Source organism: Bombina bombina, chromosome 2 (assembly GCF_027579735.1).
Source record: "Bombina bombina isolate aBomBom1 chromosome 2, aBomBom1.pri, whole genome shotgun sequence".
NCBI classification, from domain to species: domain Eukaryota; kingdom Metazoa; phylum Chordata; class Amphibia; order Anura; family Bombinatoridae; genus Bombina; species Bombina bombina.
In genome coordinates, this window is record NC_069500.1 from 1,087,756,187 (window position 1) to 1,087,778,358 (window position 22,172).

A 22,172-nucleotide genomic window follows, 5' to 3' on the forward strand; every position below is an offset into this window, starting at 1 on the left:
TAAAGCCAATTAACAGGCTTTGAAGAGCCAAGGTTTTATTGTTGTACTATGTTAGGCTAAACATGATGGCCATGTAGACCACCCCCGAGAGGCCTGGAAGTAACAGGGATGAAAGTACTAAGAATAGAACTACTTTAAACAACCGAGTTAGTCATGGGTCTTAGTCCAAGACCGCATGGCTTTTTTTTGGGTTGGGTGCGGCTAATCATGCAGGCCATATAGACCTGCCACCATTCGGTGTTGTATCAGGTATTAAACTAATAAGAACAGTACTACCAAAATAAAGCCAATTAACAGGCTTTGAAGAACCAAGGTTTTATTGTTGTACTATGTTAGGCTAAACATGATGGCCATGTAGACCACCCCCGAGAGGCCTGGAAGTAACAGGGATGAAAGTGCTAAGAATAGAACTACTTTAAACAACCGAGTTAGTCATGGGTCTTAGTCCAAGACCGCATGGCTTTTTTTTGGGTTGGGTGCGGCTAATCATGCAGGCCATATAGACCTGCCACCATTCTGTGTTGTATCAGGTATTAAACTAATAAGAACAGTACTATCAAAATAAAGCCAATTAACAGGCTTTGAAGAGCCAAGGTTTTATTGTTGTACTATGTTAGGCTAAACATGATGGCCATGTAGACCACCCCCGAGAGGCCTGGAAGTAACAGGGATGAAAGTGCTAAGAATAGAACTACTTTAAACAACCGAGTTAGTCATGGGTCTTAGTCCAAGACCGCATGGCTTTTTTTTGGGTTGGGTGCGGCTAATCATGCAGGCCATATAGACCTGCCACCATTCGGTGTTGTATCAGGTATTAAACTAATAAGAACAGTACTACCAAAGTAAAGCCAATTAACAGGCTTTGAAGAGCCAAGGTTTTATTGTTGTACTATGTTAGGCTAAACATGATGGCCATGTAGACCACCACCAAGAGGCCTGGAAGTAACAGGGATGAAAGTGCTAAGAATAGTACTACTTGAAACAACCGAGTTAGCCATTGGTCTTAGTCCAAGACCGCTTGGCTTTTTTTTGGGTTGGGTGTGGCTAATCATGCAGGCCATATAGACCTGCCACCATTCGGTGTTGTATCAGGTATGAAACTAATAAGAACAGTACTACCAAAATAAAGCCAATTAACAGGCTTTGAAGAGCCAAGGTTTTATTGTTGTACTATGTTAGGCTAAACATGATGGCCATGTAGACCACCACCGAGAGGCCTGGAAGTAACAGGGATGAAAGTGCTAAGAATAGTACTACTTGAAACAACCGAGTTAGCCATTGGTCTTAGTCCAAGACCGCTTGGCTTTTTTTTGGGTTGGGTGTGGCTAATCATGCAGGCCATATAGACCTGCCACCATTCGGTGTTGTATCAGGTATTAAACTAATAAGAACAGTACTACCAAAATACAGCCAATTAACGGGCTATCAAGAGCCAAGGTTTTATTGTTGTATTTTGTTAGGATAATCATGATGGCCATGTAGACCACCCCCGAGAGGCCTGGAAGTAACAGGGATGAAAGTGCTAAGAATAGTACTACTCTTTAAACAACCGAGTTAGCCATGGGTCTTAGTCCAAGACCGCATGGCTTTTTTTTGGGTTGGGTGCGGCTAATCATGCAGGCCATATAGACCTCCCACCATTCAGTGTTGTAACAGGTATTAAACTAATAACAACAGTACTAATTAACACAACCTAGTTACCATGGGTCCCAGAGCATATGTTTTATTATTATATTTTGTAAGGGTAATCATGCAGGCCATGTAGACCTCCCCCGATAGGGTGAGTAACAGGTATAAAAATGCTAAGGACAGTACTACTTAACACAACATAGTTACCATGGGTCCCAGAACTCATGTCTTGTTATTATATTTTGTTAGGGTAATCATGCAGGCCATATAGACCTCCCCCGATAGGGCGAGTAACAAGTATTAAAATGCTAAGAACAGTACTACTTAACACAACCTTACCATGGGTCCCAGAACCAGAGCAGATGTCTTATTATTATATTTTGTATGGGTAATCATGCAGGCCGTATAGACCTCCCCCGATAGGGGGAGTTACAGAGATTAAAGTGCTAAGAATTGTACTACTTAAAACACAACCTAGTTACCATGGGTCCCAGAACGCATGTCTTATTATTATATTTTGTCAGGGTAATCAGGCAGGCCATATAGACCTCCCCCGATAGGGGGGGTAAAAGGGATTAAAGTGCTAAGAAAAGTACTAATTAACACAAGGCAGTTACCATGGGTCCAACACCGCGTGTCTTGTTGTTATACTTTGTCAGGGTAATCATGCAGGCCATATAGACCTCCCATGATAGGAGGAGTTACAGGGCTAAAAGTGCTAAGAATAGTACTACTTAATTCAACCTAGTTACCAGGGGTCCATGACCGCATGTTTTCTTATTATACTTTGTCAGGGTAATCATGCAGGCCATATAGACCTCCCTTGATAGGGGGAGTAACAGGGATTACAGTTCTAAGAATAATACTACTTAACACAACCTAGTTACCATGGTTCCCAGACCAGATGTTTTGTTGTTATACTTTGTCAGGGTAATCATGCAGGCCATATAGAACTCCACCGAAAGGGGGAGTAAGAGGGATTAAAGTGCTTAGAAAAGTTTTACTTAACACAACCGAATTACCATGGGTTCCAGACCGCGTGTCTTGTTGTTATACTTTGTCAGGGTAATCATACACGCCATATAGACCTCCACCGATAGGAGGAGTTACAGGGCTAAAAGTGCTAAGAATAGTACTACTTAACACAACCTAGTTACCATGGGTCCAAGACCGCATGTTTAATTATTATACTTAGTCAGGGTAATTATATAACTAACAAATCTATCTATTTCTCTTCTATCGATTCTATCTAACTATCAATCTATGTATATCTATCTATCTATCTATCCTATCTATCTATCTATCTATCTATCTATCTATCTATCTATCTATCTTGTGTCCGGACTGTTTTGAGACAGCCACTTGTGTTTTTGACAAATTTGAAGTAGGAGGACAGACCAATCATATATTTCAAATCTATTTATTTATCTATCAAATAGATTGAACTATCAAAAGTATCTATCAAATGTAGATTGCATCTATTGATCGATGTAATTCGGATCAATAAAATGTATATTACATATTTTGGTTCATGTAATTCGTATCTATCAAATGTATATTGCATCTTTGGATCGATAACATTCGTATCTATCAAATGGATATTGCATCTATTGATCTATGTCATTCGTATCTATCAAATGTATATTGCATCTATTGATCTATTTAATTTGCATCGATCATATGTATATTGCATCGATCGAGCTATGTAATCTATGTATCTATCTATCAAATCTATCTATCTCGTGGTTGTGCAAATGGACTGTTTGCGGTTGTTAGCGGTGCGTTACACTGGGAGTTTACTCTGTCACTGTGAAGCGGCCGTAACCCTTACACTACCTGATAGATACAACATCATAACTGATGTTTTAAAGCACGTTATTGCAAACAATTTGGGGATGTTAGGTGATTTAGGCCCTTTATGGGTTAAAAGCAGACTCTGCATCAACTATGTAATTTTGCATGAGAGTTTTGCCAGGGATCCCCCTCCAGCATGCCACAGTCCCGGTGTTAGTCCCCTTGAAACAACTTTTCCATGACTATTTTGGCCAGAAAGAGTCCTTGTAGGTTTTAAAGTTCGCCTGCCTATTGAAGTCAATGGTGGTTCGCGCGGTTTGCGGGTTCACGAACAATACTGGAAGTTCGATTTCGCCGTTCGCGAACCGAAATTTTTAAGTTCGCGACATCACTAGTTATGAAGCATGGTTGTGTTTGACTTAAGTTTATGATATTTTTAACAAAAACAGCTGATCCTGTTAACGAATTTCTGAAAGATTGGAATCAAGGCCAAAATATGCAATATATATATGTTTAGATAGATAGATAGATAGATAGATAGATGATAGATAGATGATAGATAGATAGATAGATAGATAGATAGATAGATAGATAGATAGATAGATAGATAGATAGATAGATGATATATTGATATGTGTGTGTGTATATATTTTGGCTTATGTGATGTCCATGAGGTTTACCTATATGTATAAGTTTCCTAGCTGGAAATCAAAACCCTCAGAAAGTTAGAAATATTGAGTGTTTATTTTTTTCAAATTGATTAGTTTAATAGCTTCTTACAAAACAGAGCTGCTATATGATGTACATATGTTTTTTTAATTTCTTTTTTTATTGCTTTTCCCCCGTTGACATTGGCTACGAAAATTACTTATACTTATTACACATTACAATTTATATCACGATTAAGGCAATAGCATTCTTTATAAATCTGTTACCAAATCTTAAAGCCTTATATGTAGTAAAAATAAAAAGAAATTAAAAAAGAGCAAAATCCTGGTTTTAAAAATGAAAATATTCTTCCATAATTAATTTGTTCTCATTTTTCAGTTTGAATGTTTCTTTTCTTTTGTGCACAATTGTGTCTTGATTCACTTAAACAACTAATTAAACATATCTGTGGGTCTTGGAATTACTTACAAAACAAAGCAAACAAAGGAGTAAATAGGAAACACACTGTATATTTCATAAGACATATTTTAATACAGATTATATTATTCAGCCGTTTTGTGATATCCATATTACATTTTTAATATATATTTTCATCTAAATTAAAGAGATATGAAATCCCAAATTTGTATTTCATGATTTAGAGAGAGCAGGCAATTTTAAACAATTTTCTAATTGACTTCTTTTATCACATTTTCATCATTCTCTTGGAATCTTTTATTGCGACGCAAAAGGTGTCACTCCTGGCTCCTTTTGCTCCAGGAGTGGCATAAACTCACACAACAACAATTTGAAAGACTGGCGGAGAGCATGCCAATATGCACGAAAGCTTTAAACCAGTTGTCATTTTCTGCAAATAAATGCTCTAAATAACATTCACTGAGATTGCGAGTTTTGCAGTAACAGGGGGTGCATTGCTAACAAGCCTTTTTTTTTTTTTTTACACTCCCTTAAGACAACGCTGGTATTACGGGTTTTATAAAACCCGGTGTTAGCCGCAAAAAGGTGAGCGTAGAGCAAAATTTAGCTCCACATATCACCTCAATACCAGCGTTGCTTACGGTAGCTGTAAGATGGCTAAACGTGCTTGTGCACGATTTCCCCATAGGAATCAATGGGGCTGAGCCGGCTGAAAAATAACATAACACCTGCCAAAAAGTAGCGTTCAGCTCCTAACGCAGCCCCATTGATTCCTATGGAGAAAGGAATTTTATGTCTACACCTAACACCCTAACATGAACCCCGAGTCTAAACACCCCTAATCTTACACTTATTAACCCCTAATCTGCCGCCCCCGACATGGCTGACACCTGCATTATATTATTAACCCCTAATCTGCCGCTCCGGACACCGCCGCCACCTACATTATACTTATGCACCCCTAATCTGCTGCCCCCAACATCGCGGAACCCTACATTTTATTTATTAAACCCTAATCTGCCCCCCCAACGTTGCCGCAACCTACCTACAATTATTGACCCCTAATCTGCCGCCGCCAACGTCGCCGCCACTATAATAAAGTTATTAACCCCTAAACCTAAGTCTAACCCTAACACCCCCCTAATTTAAATATAATTTAAATAAATCTAAATAAAATAACTACAATTAAATAAATTATTCCTATTTAAAACTAAATACTTACCTATAAAATAAACCCTAAGCTTGCTACAATATAACTAATAGTTACATTGTAGCTATCTTAGGATTTATTTTTATTTTACAAGCAACTTTGTATTTATTTTAACTAGGTACAATAGTTATTAACTATTTAATAGCTACCTAGTTAAAATAAGTACAAATTTACCTGTAAAATAAATCCTAACCTAATTTACAATTACACCTAACACTACACTATCATTAAATTAAATTAATTACATAAACTAACTACAATTAAATTAAATAAACTAAAGTACGAAAGCAACAAACACTAAATTACAGAAAATAAAAAATAATTATAATTTTTTAAAACTAATTACACCTAATCTATTCCCCCTAATAAAATAAAAAAGCCCCCCAAAATAATAAAATTCCCTACCCTATACTAAATTACAAATAGCCCTTAAAAGGTCCTTTTGCGGGGCATTGCCCCAAAGTAATCAGCTCTTTTACCTGTAAAAAAAAACAATACAATACCCCCCCAACCCACCACCCACACTCCCAACCCTACTCTAAAACCCACCCAATCCCCCCTTAAAAAAACCTAACACTACCCCCTTGAAGATCTCCCTACCTTGAGACGTCTTCACCCAGCCGGGCACAAGTATACCTAGAGAGGGGCAGATGTCTTCATCCGATCTGGGCAGAAGAGGTCCTCCAAGTGGCAGAAGTCTTCATCCAGGCGGCATCTTCTATCACCATCCATCCGGAGCGGAGCGGGTCCATCTTCAATCCAGCCGACGAGGAGCATCCTCTTCAAATGAAGTCCAAGCGAAGAATGAAGGTTCCTTTAAATGACGTCATCCAAGATGGCGTCCCTTGAATTCCGATTGGCTGATAGGATTCTATCAGCCAATCGGAATTAAGGTAGGAAAAATACTATTAGCTGATCCAATCAGCCAATAGGATTGAAGTTCAATCCTATTGGCTGATCCAATCAGCCAATAGGATTGAGCTCGCATTCTATTGGCTGTTCCAATCAGCCAATAGAATGCGAGCTCAATCCTATTGGCTGATTGGATCAGCCAATAGGACTGAACTTCAATCCTATTGGCTGATTGCATCACACAAGTTGAATTAAATTACAAGCGAGCGAAAGAAATACCCCATATTGCTTGCGTGTTACAGTTAGCGCTTAGCGCGCCACTCATAATCTAGTTAAATGGAAAGTACCACTCACAGTATCTTCAGTCCTTGAATTATTAACTAGAATTTGAAGCCAGATTTAAATACAAATTTACAGCTTTAATAAAACTTAAAACTCTCAATGCATTCACCAATTTTTAAGAAAAATAAAATTGAACAAAACGGCTGTATCCTTAAACATTTGTACCACAGATGTTTAAACCATCAGCCCCTCCCAATGACTTGTCACTGTCCAATTAGGATCTGAAGAGTAGGTATATAGGTAGGAGAAGAGCTTCAGGTGACATTATCTCATTGCAGAGAACTCAAGCTTTCACTGTCATTCAAACACACACCTGACATATCATTTGAAGAGAGACTTTTTGTTTTATGATTTTGGTTGTCTATATTTGCACATTGGTATTTTAACATCTGAAACTTTATTACCTATTTAATTATGACATTTGAAATTCTTTTAAAAAACTGCTACCTTTATGCTCTCATGGAAATTGTTCTTTTATATAGCCATCTACTTAAGAGCAATATTAATTATTGTTAATTATTGTTAAAGGGATAGTGTATTTTGAAATTGTCTCCCCTTAATGTACTAAGCAGTGCATGTTGCTTTAGAGTCATTGTGCTACAGGATCATTTATATAAACCTACTTGCCCCAAGCTGTAGGTCTTGAAAAAGGCCTTGTAAAGGCTGAAACTTTTTAACAACTGGTAAGAACTATTTTAATATTATTTAATAGACCTGTACCATCTACACTATTATTTTTAATTTTTTACAGGGACTTGCAAAACTATATATAAAATACAAGAAGTATATAGCACCCCACCTTTGGTTTTCTCATTGAGGATTACTGCATCAAATTTACTCATTGCATTTGGTTTTATTTTTATCCCCACATTTCACATTGTTTCAATGTAGACATTTTTTTTCATTCTTTTCACTTTTTGGATTTTTCCACTTGCTTCACTTCACTAAGGAATCAATTTGATCTTTTTCTTCACATAGGACCAATTGACACGATTGACTTTTGGACATTTGCATTTAATTTGTTGCTGGAATTTTATTTTTGCTTTTGCTACCACTGGTGCTCACTAGCTCCATATTTGGTACTAACACCAATTTTATATACTCCACCTGTCACTTATTGCACAGGGTATCAATCTTACCTCATATGCAATTACTGTAATTTACCTGTCATTTGTAATCACTGTACAGTTTACATGGATCCATGCTAATTTTTATTGTATCATTTTACTGTATGATTTTATTATCACTGTTTGTATAGTATTGTATCTTTGTTAGGATTAAACTTCTTCATCTCATTAGGTACGTTCTCATTCATTATCACCTCGGCCTTTCATTTAGGCGCTTTGTACATTACACCACCAAATTATTGTGCACTGATTCAGCCCCTTTATATCATATTTTCACACGTAATTAATATTATTCTCTCTAGTTGTGTTTATGAGAACTATTTATGTTTTGTAATTTTTGTTCTATTTGATGTACTATTTTTTGATTATGAGATATGTCAATGTTGATTTATATCACATTATAAAACAAAGAACAAGCAAATGATGCAGACAACAAAAATAAGTAGGCGTGAGTGGAGACTAAGCTGTTACTATCGCAACATGCAGAGTGCGGTTAACTCTTGGGGGTTAATAGCACCACTATCCATATATCACAAAATTAGCAATTTGTAAAGTCTGTTAATAGGTCACAGCAATGTAGCAAGTGCAATGAGGCGTATAGAAATGGTTTTACTTTGAAAACAAGCAGGCTGCAAATGTCAGGAAAGCCAGGTTCCGCATATATAGATGCTTATAATGACATTCAGGTGTGGTGAGCATAATCAACTTTCAGGTCCCAGTGAATGCAATCAAGCAAAAAAAATGCAGTCCGTGTAATCCTCATTTAAAGCAAACTGTAGATACCATATTAGTCATTCATACGCTGATCATTGCAATTAGTATAAAGACAAGCATAGGAGGCATGTGTAACAAGTGTAACAAGCGGTTTTGCCATGCATAGCAACAGTATTAGAGCAATGTTAGAAAGGTAGGTAACAATCTTATAGAAAACCAGGTTTCTGATGGCTGAAAAAGTTGTAGTATGCAGGGTAACAGGGCTCACATTCAATAATACAACCTTGTACAAACCGATACAAAACAATAAGCCCCAAGCCGTGGCAGATAATAGTTACCCGTTACTCACAACCTAATCTTCATGCTCCGTTTGGCAGTACACTTGAATGCCTCAGTTGCGGTCTTTTGTCGGTGTGCTTCCGGCTCCAACTCTGCTCAGCTAGTCTCCACTAGAACAGCATGCCACTCAGCTCCTCCTCCGGTGGTGACGTCACCCGGCAGGGCCGTCCAGTCTCACTGTAAACTGTTAGGTAGGAATGGAGTCCCAGTACTCCATATAAAATAGCAAGAAAAAAGTTCCAAAGTAGTTGCCGCAAGAACACCAAGGTGCTGTTTAAGTAAAAAACAAATTTTATTAGGACATATTAAAAATAGTAGTAACAAAATAGGCAGACTCCAGTAAACAGATGGAAGTGTTAAAAATAGGTATATTATTATCACATGTTCTAATTGGGGCTGTCCTGTTCTGATAAGGGGGAGGGGTTAACATGATTTAAACAGCTGTATTTGTTCACATCTCACTTGATCTGATGAAGGGGTGATTGATCCCCGAAACGTTACTTTTTTTGATGTGCCAGTAAAAGCACCTTTTTCACAAATCCAGTGAGTGCATGTTTTTTTCAATTCTATATTCATATTTGCTTGCACCCTTGTAGATGCTGTTTTAGTGGGAGTGCACTCTTTTTGGCATTTTATATATATATGTATGACCTTGTTAAGAAAGTTAAAGTTACGATATTTCGACAAATACAATAATATTGATGAGACAGGGGTCCGCTGTTTGTAGGATCTTTCTCTGAAATAAACTTATATGACTTTTCTCAACAAAAGAGTGCTGATATCCCTTACTTTTTTATGGTATTTGTCGAAATATCGTAACTTTATCTTTCTTAACAAGGCCATACATATTTAAATGTATAAGGGTCTGCACCAATAAGATGTGACTACATCAAATTGTTTATACTATTGTAATCAGTAGTATATATATTATCTCTCCCCTCCCATTAATATTTTCTGTATATATATATATATATATATATATATATATATATATACATACTATATATATATATATATATATATATATATATATATATATATATATAATGTATATATGAATATTGTATATTAATATTGTTTTGCAATATATATATTTTCCTATATATCTATATGAATAAATAGATAGATAGATAGATAGATAGATAGACAGATAGTTATAGATATAGATACAGTACATATATATATATATATAAAAATATATTTTTTTAAATAACTTCCTAAAATCTAGATTACGAGTTTTGCGTTATGAGTCAAATAGCAGCGTTGTGGCCCATAACGTAACTATTTCCCTAACGCAGCCATTACAACAAGGCTTGCCGGTATAGATGTACCGCAAGCCTTTGAACAGCCAATAGGATTTTAGCAGCTCTCATTCTATTATCTGATTCAAATTTTTCAGCCAATAGGAATGCAAGGGACGCAATCTTGATGCGCGTCCCTTGCATTTAAGATTTAGTATACGGCGGCGACCGTATGAAGAGGATGCTCCGCGCCCGATGTCTTCAGGATGGACCCGCTCCGCGCCTCCGGGATCAAGATAGAAGATGCCGCCTGGATGAAGACTTCTCACTGCTTGGATTAGGACTTCAACTCTGGGATGAAGATCGTTCAAGCGGGACTTCAAAAACTGTAAGTGGATCGTCAAAGGGTTAGTGTTAGGCTTTTTTAAGGGTCTATTGGGTGGGTTTTATTTTTTAGTTCAGGATCTGGGCAGTAAAATAGCTAAATGCCCTTTCAAGGGCAATGCCCATACAAATACCCTTTTCAGGGCAATGAGTAGCTTAGGTTTTTTAGATAGTTTTTTTTTTGTGGGTTTGGGGGGGGGTAGATGGTTGTAATGTTAGTGGGTCTTTGTAATTTTTTCCCACTAAAAGAGCTGCTATCTTTAGGGTAATGTCCTACAAAAGGCCCTTTTAAGGGCCATTGATAGTTTATTCTAGATTAGGTTTTTTATTTTGGGGTGTTTTTTTATGGGTATTAGAAGAGGAATATTTTTTTTTATTTTTGATCATTTGTTTGTTATTTTGTGTAATGTATATTTTTAGGGGTTATTTTTTTTTAGCAAAAGTGTTGTTTAACTTAGGGCAATGCCCCCCAAAAGGCCCTTTTAAGGGCCCTTGGTAGTTTATTGTAGATTAGGCTTTTTTTATTTTGTGGTGTTTTTTTTTTATAGGGTATTAAAATAGGAATAATCTTTATGTTTTTGGATAATTTTTTTTTTGTAATTGTAGTTTTTTTTTTTTTTTTTGTGATTTTAGTTTTTTGTTTTTTTTTGTAATGTTAGGTTTTAGTGTAAGGCAGGTTATGTTTTATTTCACAGGTACGTTTGTATTTATTTTAACTAGGTAGTTATTAAATAGTTAATAACTATTTACTAACTAGTCTACCTAGTTAAAATAAATACAAACTTACCTGTGAAATAAAAACCTAATGTAGCTACAATGTAACTATTAGTTATATTGTAGCTATCTTAGGTTTTATTTCACAGATAATTAAGTATTTAGTTTTAAATAGGTATTATTTAGTTATTAATTGTAAATTTAATTTAGATCTAATTTCATTATGCTAAAGTTAGGGGGTGTTAGGGTTAGGTTTAGGGTTAGGGTTACGTTAGGGTTAGGTTTAGGGGTCAATATAGTTTAATTTAGGTTGTTACGATGTGGGGGGCTGGCGGTTTAGGAGTTAATATGTTTATTTAGTTAATAATTGTAAGTTTAATTTAGATCTATTTTAATTATGTTAAAGTTAGGGGGTGTTAGGGTTAGGGTTACGTTAAGGTTAGGGGCTGGCGGATTAGGGGTTAATAGGTTTATTTAGTGGCAGTGATGTGGGAGGTCAGAGGTTTAGGGGTTAATAGCTTTATTTAGGTGGCGGCGATATTGAGAGCGGCGGAATAGGAGTTAATAACTTTAATATAGTTGCAGCGATGTTGGGGTGTGGCGTAATAGGGGTTAATATCTTTAGTATAGTGGTGGCGATATCGGGAGCGGCAGATTAGGGGTTAATAACTGTAGGCAGGCAGATTAGGGGTGTTAAGACTCAGGGTTTATGTTAAGATGTTAGGCTTAAACTGTCTTTTCTTTTTCCCCATAGACTTCAATGGGGCTGCGTTACAGAGTTTTTGTTTCCGCGATCACAGGTGTTAGACTTTTTATTTGCCAGCTCTCCCCATTGATGTTTATGGGGAAAGTGTGCACGAGCATGTCAAACACAGCACTTGTTTTGTGTGTGGTATGGAGCTTAAAATCTCCATATCGCATGTGCAAGCAGTGTTTTCAAAACTTGTAATGGCAGCACTAAAGGGGGTTAAACAATGCAACTTTTGTTGCGTTCTTTACTTTCCCTATAGCGCTCAAAACTCATAATCTGGGTGTAAGTGAAGAACATAGGAAATTGAAGTATTAAAAAAAAACAACATTAAAACATATTACAATTATATTGCATATTTCAAGATATTTGATTAGAAAGGGCGCCAAAGTGTGTGTGTGTGTGTGTGTGTGTGTATATATACTGTATATATATACTGTATATATATATATATATATATATATATATATACTATATATATATATATATATTTATTTATTTTTATTTTTTCATCAGGATTTAAGCATCCCATCAGTGCACAATCACCAAAGTTTTCTAAATGTTGTCTCAATGAAAATTCATTACTCTTCTTTCATTTAAATTCCATTTATTGCTCCATGTACAAATGCACACACATTGGAGCTTTTTCCAGTCTAACACTTTGCCATATACCATGTTACTTTTTAACCCTTTTTAAAACCTTTTTATCAATATAAATATTATATGTTTTTGTTAAAAATGTATATATCTGAGTGTAAAATATTTTAATATGTTTCACATATGTTTTGTGAAACTTTTTAACCATTGCACTTTTCTTCTGGTCTCAGTTTGAGCTAATTCTTCTAGCGCAATTTGGGCCTTTGCTCAAGCGTATCCCATAACTTTTAACTTGTGATATCAGCAATATTTAGCGTGTTCACAATATCCATTGAAAGTAATGGGTGCGCTAGAGCGATGTTGGCCAAGCTAAACCCTTTACCATGGACTTGTAATATCACTTTGAGCGCTAATTTTAGCATGGTCCAGCAATACGGCTTATAGCGTCTTGTGCCAACATTAGCGCACCATTTGTAAACTGGTCCATAAGAGAAGGGGAAAAAATCTCAGTATCCTTCAAATACATTAAAACAGTATTGGTATTTTCTTTATTTCTCCCTTTTTAATGTGAGACATTTATTTATTTATTTTTCTGACTCATACTACCACATGTAGAACAACCTATCATCTCTCAGCAAAAGACAGACTGAGTTGGTATAGCAGGGGGCAATGAGGGACAGTGCTGATAAATGAATACATTGATTTATAGTGAATTTATTAGTGAAAGTTAATCTTCCTGCAAATTAAACAACATAACAGAATAAGGCAGAAGATGTTTGGCTTCGTATACTGGACATAATGCACCAGAAGAAGTATTTACTATATAAGGCAAAGACACTGAGAGACTAACTGAATTTGTATAGCAGTAAAGTACACTGCCAGAAAAAAAAATAATAATAATAAAAAATAAATTAAAAAAAAACATTATCTGGCAGATCAGCTGTCTTTGTGTTCCAAGATTCTCTGACTTATTTTTTTGTGTTTGAGACAGAAAATGACAGTCCATTAAATAATATGATTCTTTTAGTTAAACCTGAGTAGTGAGAGCTACAAATATATGTTTTTATTTTTCTTTTTTTACTTAAACTACGTAGGGCTAGATTACAAGTAGCTAACAGATGCATGCAAGCGATAAGGGGTTTATAGCGAGTGTTTGCGTATTACTAGTTGAAAGCACAAAAGAATTTAATGCGCATCGGGTTAGCGTGACTTCAGAGCTCTGGTCAACTGTTATGCTTCAATAAAGTTGCACAAAATACATAAGAAATACATTACAAGTTAAGTACAGTTACACTCATAATAACAAAATCTAATAAAAAAGTATTTTAAAAAATTGCATTAAAAAGTTATAAGGGCTCAAAGATATGTGGTTTCAGGTATTAGGAAGAAAAAAAAAGGAAAGCAAAGGGCTTTAATATAGCTATAAATACATAGCTACACATGTCTAAAGATACTGTATATTATGTATTTATATGTGAATATATGTATTTACAGAAATATATACAGCTATAAACACATAAATACATATTCATGCATTATTCATATTTAATAACGTGTTTACTGTGTTTGAGCTGTAAACATTTTGCATTCCAATGTTGCTGACATAGGGGGATATGTTTTAAGTATTTTTAAATAGATATTCCTATACATTTCAGTTTATATCTATATCTACATATAATCATCGAGTATAGACATTCATTGTAAGAAAAATACCATCAGATATATACAGAAATATTTATTTATGAATAAATAGAACATATTATTCTATGTAATGAACGTTGTAATGTGAAAAATTAATATTTCATATCGGGTTAGCGCACTTGAGAAAATGTGACTTGGGTGTATGGGCATATATATATATATATATACTGTATGTTATGCATTTATATGTGAATATATGTATTTACAGAAATATATACAGCTATAAACACATAAATACATATTCATGCAATATTCATATTTAATAAAGTGTTTAGCTGTGTTCGAGCTGTAAACATTTCACATTTTTCACATTCCAATGTTGTTCACATAGGGGGATATGTTTTAAGTATTTTTAAATAGATATTCCTATATATTTCAGTTTATATCTATATCTACATGTAATCATAGTTATATAAGTATAGACATTCATTGTAAGAAAAATACCATCAGATATATACAGAAATATTTATTTATGAATAAATAGAACATATTATTCTATGTAATGAACATTGTAATGTGAAAAATTAATATTTCATATCGGGTTAGCGCACTTGAGAAAATGTGACTTGGGTGTATGGGCATATATATATATATATATATATATATATATATATATATATATATACTGTATGTTATGCATTTATATGTGAATATATGTATTTACAGAAATATATACAGTTATAAACACATAAATACATATTCATGCAATATTCATATTTAATAAAGTGTTTAGCTGTGTTCGAGCTGTAAACATTTCACATTTTTCACATTCCAATGTTGTTCACATAGGGGGATATGTTTTAAGTATTTTTAAATAGATATTCCTATATATTTCAGTTTATATCTATATCTACATGTAATCATAGTTATATAAGTATAGACATTCATTGTAAGAAAAATACCATCAGATATATACAGAAATATTTATTTATGAATAAATAGAACATATTATTCTATGTAATGAACATTGTAATGTGAAATATTAATATTTCATAACGGGTTAGCGCACTTGAGAAAATGTGACTTGGGTGTATGGGCATATAGATATATAGCTTCCTTTTAGAATATGCTGATAATAAGCCCAGGGTAGCAAAGCAAATATCTTGACCTTTTATGTCGTCAAATCTACGGCCCTTAACCACCACATACTCAATATTACAATTTCAAATAAAAACCATTGTAAATAACAGACAACAGACATAGCTTTGGTGCAAAATTTGGCTGCAGCCCTTTTATTAACAATAAATAACTTAGAAAAACTTTTAATAACTTAATCAAATAAGAGTGCAAACAATTGTACATAGTACATCTTAAACCACAGCGGTACTAGACCGTTATTTTTCTAATTTAACTATGGCCGTAAATCTTTTGTTTAATGGACCCAACCGTGCAAAATTGGTTGGGCCCGTCAGCGATCATCCATATCCAAGTTTCTAAGGAACCCCTTGCCCTTAGAAACCCCACTTTAAATTCCCCAATGGGAATACAAACTTCCACCACACCACTCAATGGCCATAATTTGTCTGTAATTTTTGGGCTAGCACCCCCGCCACCGACTGGCCTGACGCCTCAGCCCAGTCCCGCCAAACCACCAATCGCACACAACGCCTCCTTGAAATTGAGGATAAAAATCTGCAGCCCGAAATCATTCAGATGTACCCCATTGGCCAAATAGAATTCACCCTCACCAACCTCCGCCAAGTCTGAATGATGAACAACTGAACCACCAAGCCTCCGCACAAAAGCACCCATGATCTTATTCACTTTTCGTCTGCTCTTATCCAGACGTACAGGGTCCCAGGCCGCCCTCCACACTATTCTTGGCAAAATGTCCGACCATATAATGGTCAAAGAAGGAAACAAGCTCTTCAGCCTACCAATGTCCCGTTTCATCTGTCTCAACAACTCTCTCTGCGACAAGAAACCCAGATCATTTCCCCCAGCATGGATTAACAACACAGTTGGCGGTTGAAAACGCCTGCAATAATCCACCACCATAGGCAGCAATCCGTCCCATCTGAGCCCCCGCACACCAAACCACTTGACTTCACAACGGGATCTGGCAATACCCAACTGTAATCCATCCACCTTTGCCGAGGCCGCCCTCCGAGCCCAATAAATAAAAGAGTGGCCGACCAACCACAACGCTCCACACCTAAAACATAGAAAATAAATGAACTTCAAAACAAAAAACACCTCAAACACCCAATTCCGGGCGAACATATAACCGAAAACGACCCGAGCCCCACCTACCAATCCCCTTAACTTCCGCTTCGGAAAGCCCCCTCATGGACGATTCCAATCCGAAAAGAGTGGGTTCCAAACTCCGCCGGATTGATTCCCAACCGGCCCAAGGCTTTTTTTAGCACCGCCTTGAACTGGAAATGCGACAGTGGCCTCCCGTCTAGATGAACTAACAATGAACCTCTAATTCCCGGCCTGACCCCCAAGTACTCTTGAACACAGCGCCAAGGACAAACCACTGAACCACTGGGAAAAAGGACATTCGTCCTACCCTTCCCCATCTGGTCCGTCTTACTTTTCCTCAAAAATATCTCTACCCTAGAGTCAAATAAAACCACATCCGAAATGCCCAAGCCCCCCATCACCGTTAGGTTCTTGCTAACTAATTCAGAGACCCTAAAAGCCCCGAAAAAAGCCAGCTCATAAGCCACCCTGAACAAGCACGTTTCAAAAACTGACTTACACACCACTTCAAGAACATCAAACAACCTTTCCAACAATGAAAAAGTGATTGGCCTCCTCCTATCTGGGGACCGGCCAACCGACCCCTTTTTTAAACCTCTCAGAACCCGCCTCACACAAAAAACCCTGGTAGCATCATGCAGACCGAGAAGCCTAAAACGAAAGGACAAAGCCGCCATACGTCTATCCATAGCCGAAGGCGACAATCCTTGCACCCCTCATTCCCACATCTAGTCCAACAGGGCACCAGTAAGATCAGAACCCTGTTCCCAAATATTCCTAACCCTCAGTCTGGACTCCCAATCCCACCACACTCTGGAATAGGAAGCCCAAGTACCTGGAGCAAGTGATGCCTTCACCAATCCAGCCAATCTTCTGTCCCGAGCCTCCATAGAAAAACTGGACACTGGCAACCAGTCGCATCTGCCCGTGGGGCCAACTCTCGGAACCTCTGCCACTGAAAGCGAGAGAGGGAATCGGCTATAGGATTATCAACACATGGAATATGCTTAGCCTTAATGCACACGTTCATCCGCAAACACTTCAAAACCAACAGATGCAGCAAGCGCAGCACAGGCAATGACAAAGCCGTCAAGGTGTTTAACGCATAAACAACCCCCATATTGTCGGTCGAGAACACCATTGACCTATTACTCAATTCAACCTCCCAAACATAAAACGATACCACAATTGGGAAGAGCTCCAGGAAAACCAAATTCTTCACTAAGTCACTTGACAGCCATTCGTCCGGCCAACCAGCCGCACACCAATGTCCTATAAAGTAAGCTCCAAAACCGCAACTACCAGCTGAATCCGTCACCAGCCCCAATTCCTCATTCGACACCCTAGGCTCCTGGATCAATGCCGAGCCATTGAAACCCAACAAGAAACACTGCCACACCCTCAAGTCATCTTTTAGTTCCTTCGACAATCTCACGAAATGATGCGGCTTAACGATACCCGCCGTCGCTAATGACAACCGCCTGCAGAAAACCCTCCCCATAGGGATGATCCTGCATGCGAAATTGAACTTTCCAATCAAAGACTGGAGATCACGCAATGTGATCTTCTTTGCCAACAAACATCTGTCCACAACTACCAACAAGTCTCTAACCTTCTCACCGGGTAATCTGCACTCCATTTTTATGGAATCAATTGTAATGCCCAGAAAATCTAGGGTCGACACCGGCCCCTCCGATTTTTCACTGGCGATTGGCACACCGAATTCCAACGCCACCTGGCAACAAACATCACGCAGCCGCCCGCAAATCTCGGACCCAGACAACAGACCTCACAGAAACCACCCATTCCAGAAACAAACTAAACTGCTCGAACAACGAACAAGAAATAGAACATCCCATGGGCAAACATAAATCAACATAATAAGAGCCTTCCACACAACAACCCAACAAACGATGCGAGGACGGGTGAACCAGCAACAACCGGAATGCCGCCTCAATATCAATTTTTTCCAACAAGGCAGCAGTCCCCGCCTCCCTCACCAAGTCCACCGCCTGGTCAAAAGAGGCATATTTCACAGATGACAGTTCCTGAGGGATCCCATCATTCACCGAACCCCCTTTAGGAAAAGAGAGATGATGAATTAGCCGGAACTTACCAGGTTCCCTCTTGGGAACCACCCCTAGAGATATTCTCAAATCAACAATGGGCGGACAATCAAATGGACCAGCCATACGCCCCAAGGACACTTCCTTAAGCAATTTCTCCCGTACCACCTCCGGCCACAATTGAGCAGACTTCAGGTTTCCCATGAACACCCTACTACCCCCTTGTGACGGAATGATGAAACCAAACTGAAAACCATGGTACAAAACGGCCGCTGACTCAAGACAGCCCTTCCGCGTAGCGTACAGAACGAGCCAACGCTCCATCGCATCTAGCCTCACCGGGGTCGCCCCCTTGTTCAGCCGCATCTCCTGCTCCACCCGCCTTTCCCCTCCGAAAACATCTCGAATAGGGGTGAGCTCCCCCACACCCGGAGCACTCATGCTTGAACTTACACACGGCACCCCACTTACATGACTTTTCATTAAATGCGAAGCAACACCCTTTTCTAACCGGTACCGGGGACCCTCCAGTGGAGGAGCCACCGGCTCCCGACCGAAAGGACTGAGATGCTCTCAAAGGTGTCATTATTTTTAGCCACAACCCCATGTCCCGGTCGTCCCACCTCATATCGGGCTTGACCGACAGCCACTGACAAAAGTGCTCGTCATACGACCACCAAGCCATCCCTCCATATGTCCGCTGTGCCGCCGCAATTTCATCTAGGTAGCAGAACAAGGCACCACCTTGATCCGGAAATTTATTTGCAAAAACACTGGCATAAATCACAAAGGATTGGAACCAGTTAGAAAACGTTTTAGGCAATTTCCTATAATGTTTTTTCCTTTCCTCATCCTCTTTCTTGGCCACATCCTTTTTGGAATCCTCCGGAATCTCGAAGGATTGCTCAAGAACAAGGAGGGAAAACAGTTCAATAAACTCCCTCTTACATATCCTATCCCTGACTTCCGAAGACAGATGCATCCCCAGTGGCCCGATGGAGCAAAGGCAAGAACGGGACATCGCTGTGTCCACCACTCTCAACTCAGACCCCTCCACCGTTTTTACCACCGCGGGGGTAGCAACCACCGAAGATCCAAGGCCCAGGACCTCCACGGACGGACCAGGGCCCTGCACCGCCCCAGGAACCCCACCAGCGTGGGCAGGTGTGCCCACCACCGCAGGCGCTTCAACCCTCCCCGACACTATATGACCCAACGCCAACAGAGACGGAACCCAAGACCTCTCAACCACAATCTCACATGGAGGGGCAGACCCTTCCAACTGCAACAACAAATCCTGTAAACCCGCAACAACCCTCACAGCCACCGAATCATTAACACTCCCCACAACATCACCCCCCACATTCACTATCCTAGCCTCACCTGCAGAAGTGTCCAACGCCTGTGATCCAGATGGTTCAACCACGGCACCCCGGAGCCCGCCCTCGCGTGGCTCTGTCCTCTCCTGTACTATGGCAGCCATCCGTGCAGGTTGGTCCGGCTGCAGTGTAGGTTCCTGGAAAACAGCATCACGTGAACACAAATTATGTGACAAAACCCCCCTCCCACCCCGCCTTCCCTGTGGCTGGAAGGCACCCCTAGCCATGTGTGACCCCCTTCCCCTCTTAGGGGCCCAACCCCTTTCGCCCCCAGACCATGCAGCCTCTACCACTGGCCGTCATCTAGCTCCTCCCCTAGAAACACCCCTTCGGCCTGCCAAAGCACCCAGCCGTCTGTTCCCTCCCCCCCCCTCCCCGAATGTAGCCCATGTCCCCCCTGGTTCTACCCAAAGACCCGCCTAACCCCACCCCTTCAGCCCCCCCTCTCACCTCAACTTCTCCAACGGGCAACGTATCCTGCTGACCGCCGTCATCAGGCTCTATGCGAATGGAGTCCGTCCAAGAGCCGTCCAGGCCAAAGAAGTCCTCTTCCAGGCCGTCCCTAGAATCCGCCGCTGCGGACGGGCCTGGCCGCGAGCCAGGCCATTGCCTTGTATTGCCTGAATCTGAAAGAGAAAAACTCACATGTGAGACACCCACTTCATCCACACTACCCACACCGGGAGGGAATGACACACCAGGGGACCCGCCACCCCCTTCCGGCCTACTAACAATCCCACCAAACCTCCCACTGGCCCCAGGGGAGGGGGGGGGGACAAAATCCTCATCTGAAGAATCAAGGAATAGACAAACATCCCCAGAATCAAGCCCAAAATCCTCAATCTCCTCACAAGACCCATAGTCCAGATCAACTAAAGTGGGACAGCTACCTGCTGACAAATCCCTATGTACCTCAGCCTGGACAACAATCTCCCTCCTACCACACACAATTGAAGGACCAGGGCTAGTCCCAGGATCACCCCCCCAGACTGCTGAACAGGGGCAGAGACCCCCCCACTCATAACTTCACTCACTCCCCCATGCACCACCTTGGCCCCACTAGCCCCCAGCCCGCCAGACAACAATCCAGATGAACCTGGCCCCCCAGCAGGCCTCTCCCGGCCGTGAACAACCCCCCTTGCCCCAGTACCGCATTTTGCGGCCGTCACCGCCTTAGGCCTCTGCTCCGGATCTCCGCCGCTCCTCTCAGCCGGTGACGTCATCACCGCCGCGGGCCTGGACTGCGTCGCATCACAAGCCGCCACCGGACCACTCACTTGCCTCCTCTGGACCCCGGATGCCGCCTTCCTTCCTCCTCCAGTCTTTCCCTTCACCTCTGGGCTGAGCCTCAGTGGAGGCTTCGAAATCCGCCCAGACCTCTGTCTGCTAACGCCCGGAACGGGCACAGGAGTGCCTAACAGGGACCGGACCTGTCCCTCAAGCCATTCAGGGCCCCTCTCCGCAGCAGCCTCTTTCAGCTGCAAGATCAAACGCTCGATATCTGCCATGACGTAGGCAGAGCGGGAGAACAGCACCAAGATGTTCCCCGGCTTCTAAACAACTTGTGCTCCCGCTCCGCCTGCTGATTTATTACCTCCCCCTAAGCCCCTCCTTACAACCCTGCCTACAACAACCGAGAGGAGTAGAGAGAGAGGGGGCCTCTTTCCTCCTCTGGTCAAAGCTCCCTACTTCAACTGTGTATCCTCCAGGAGCGACTGTATATTTATATATATCTTTATAATTTCTGTAAATATATACGCATACGCATGTTGGTTGTAAATTGTCAGCAAATTTGTTTTGAGCGTTAGCTTGCAACACTCACTCCATAGATTCACTGACACTGCCTTAAATTATTGTGTGATACATAGTTCCTCAAATGGTAATAGCTCTCTAATTGAGAAAAAAACATAGTAAAATTGGTAAGAAAAGGTCTAACACAAGTAAATATAGCCCATATGCTGCCCAGAATTTAAAGGCAAAAATAAATCCTTAACTAGAAGAAATGCATTTAGTCTCTCACAGGGTTTATTCATATTTCAAA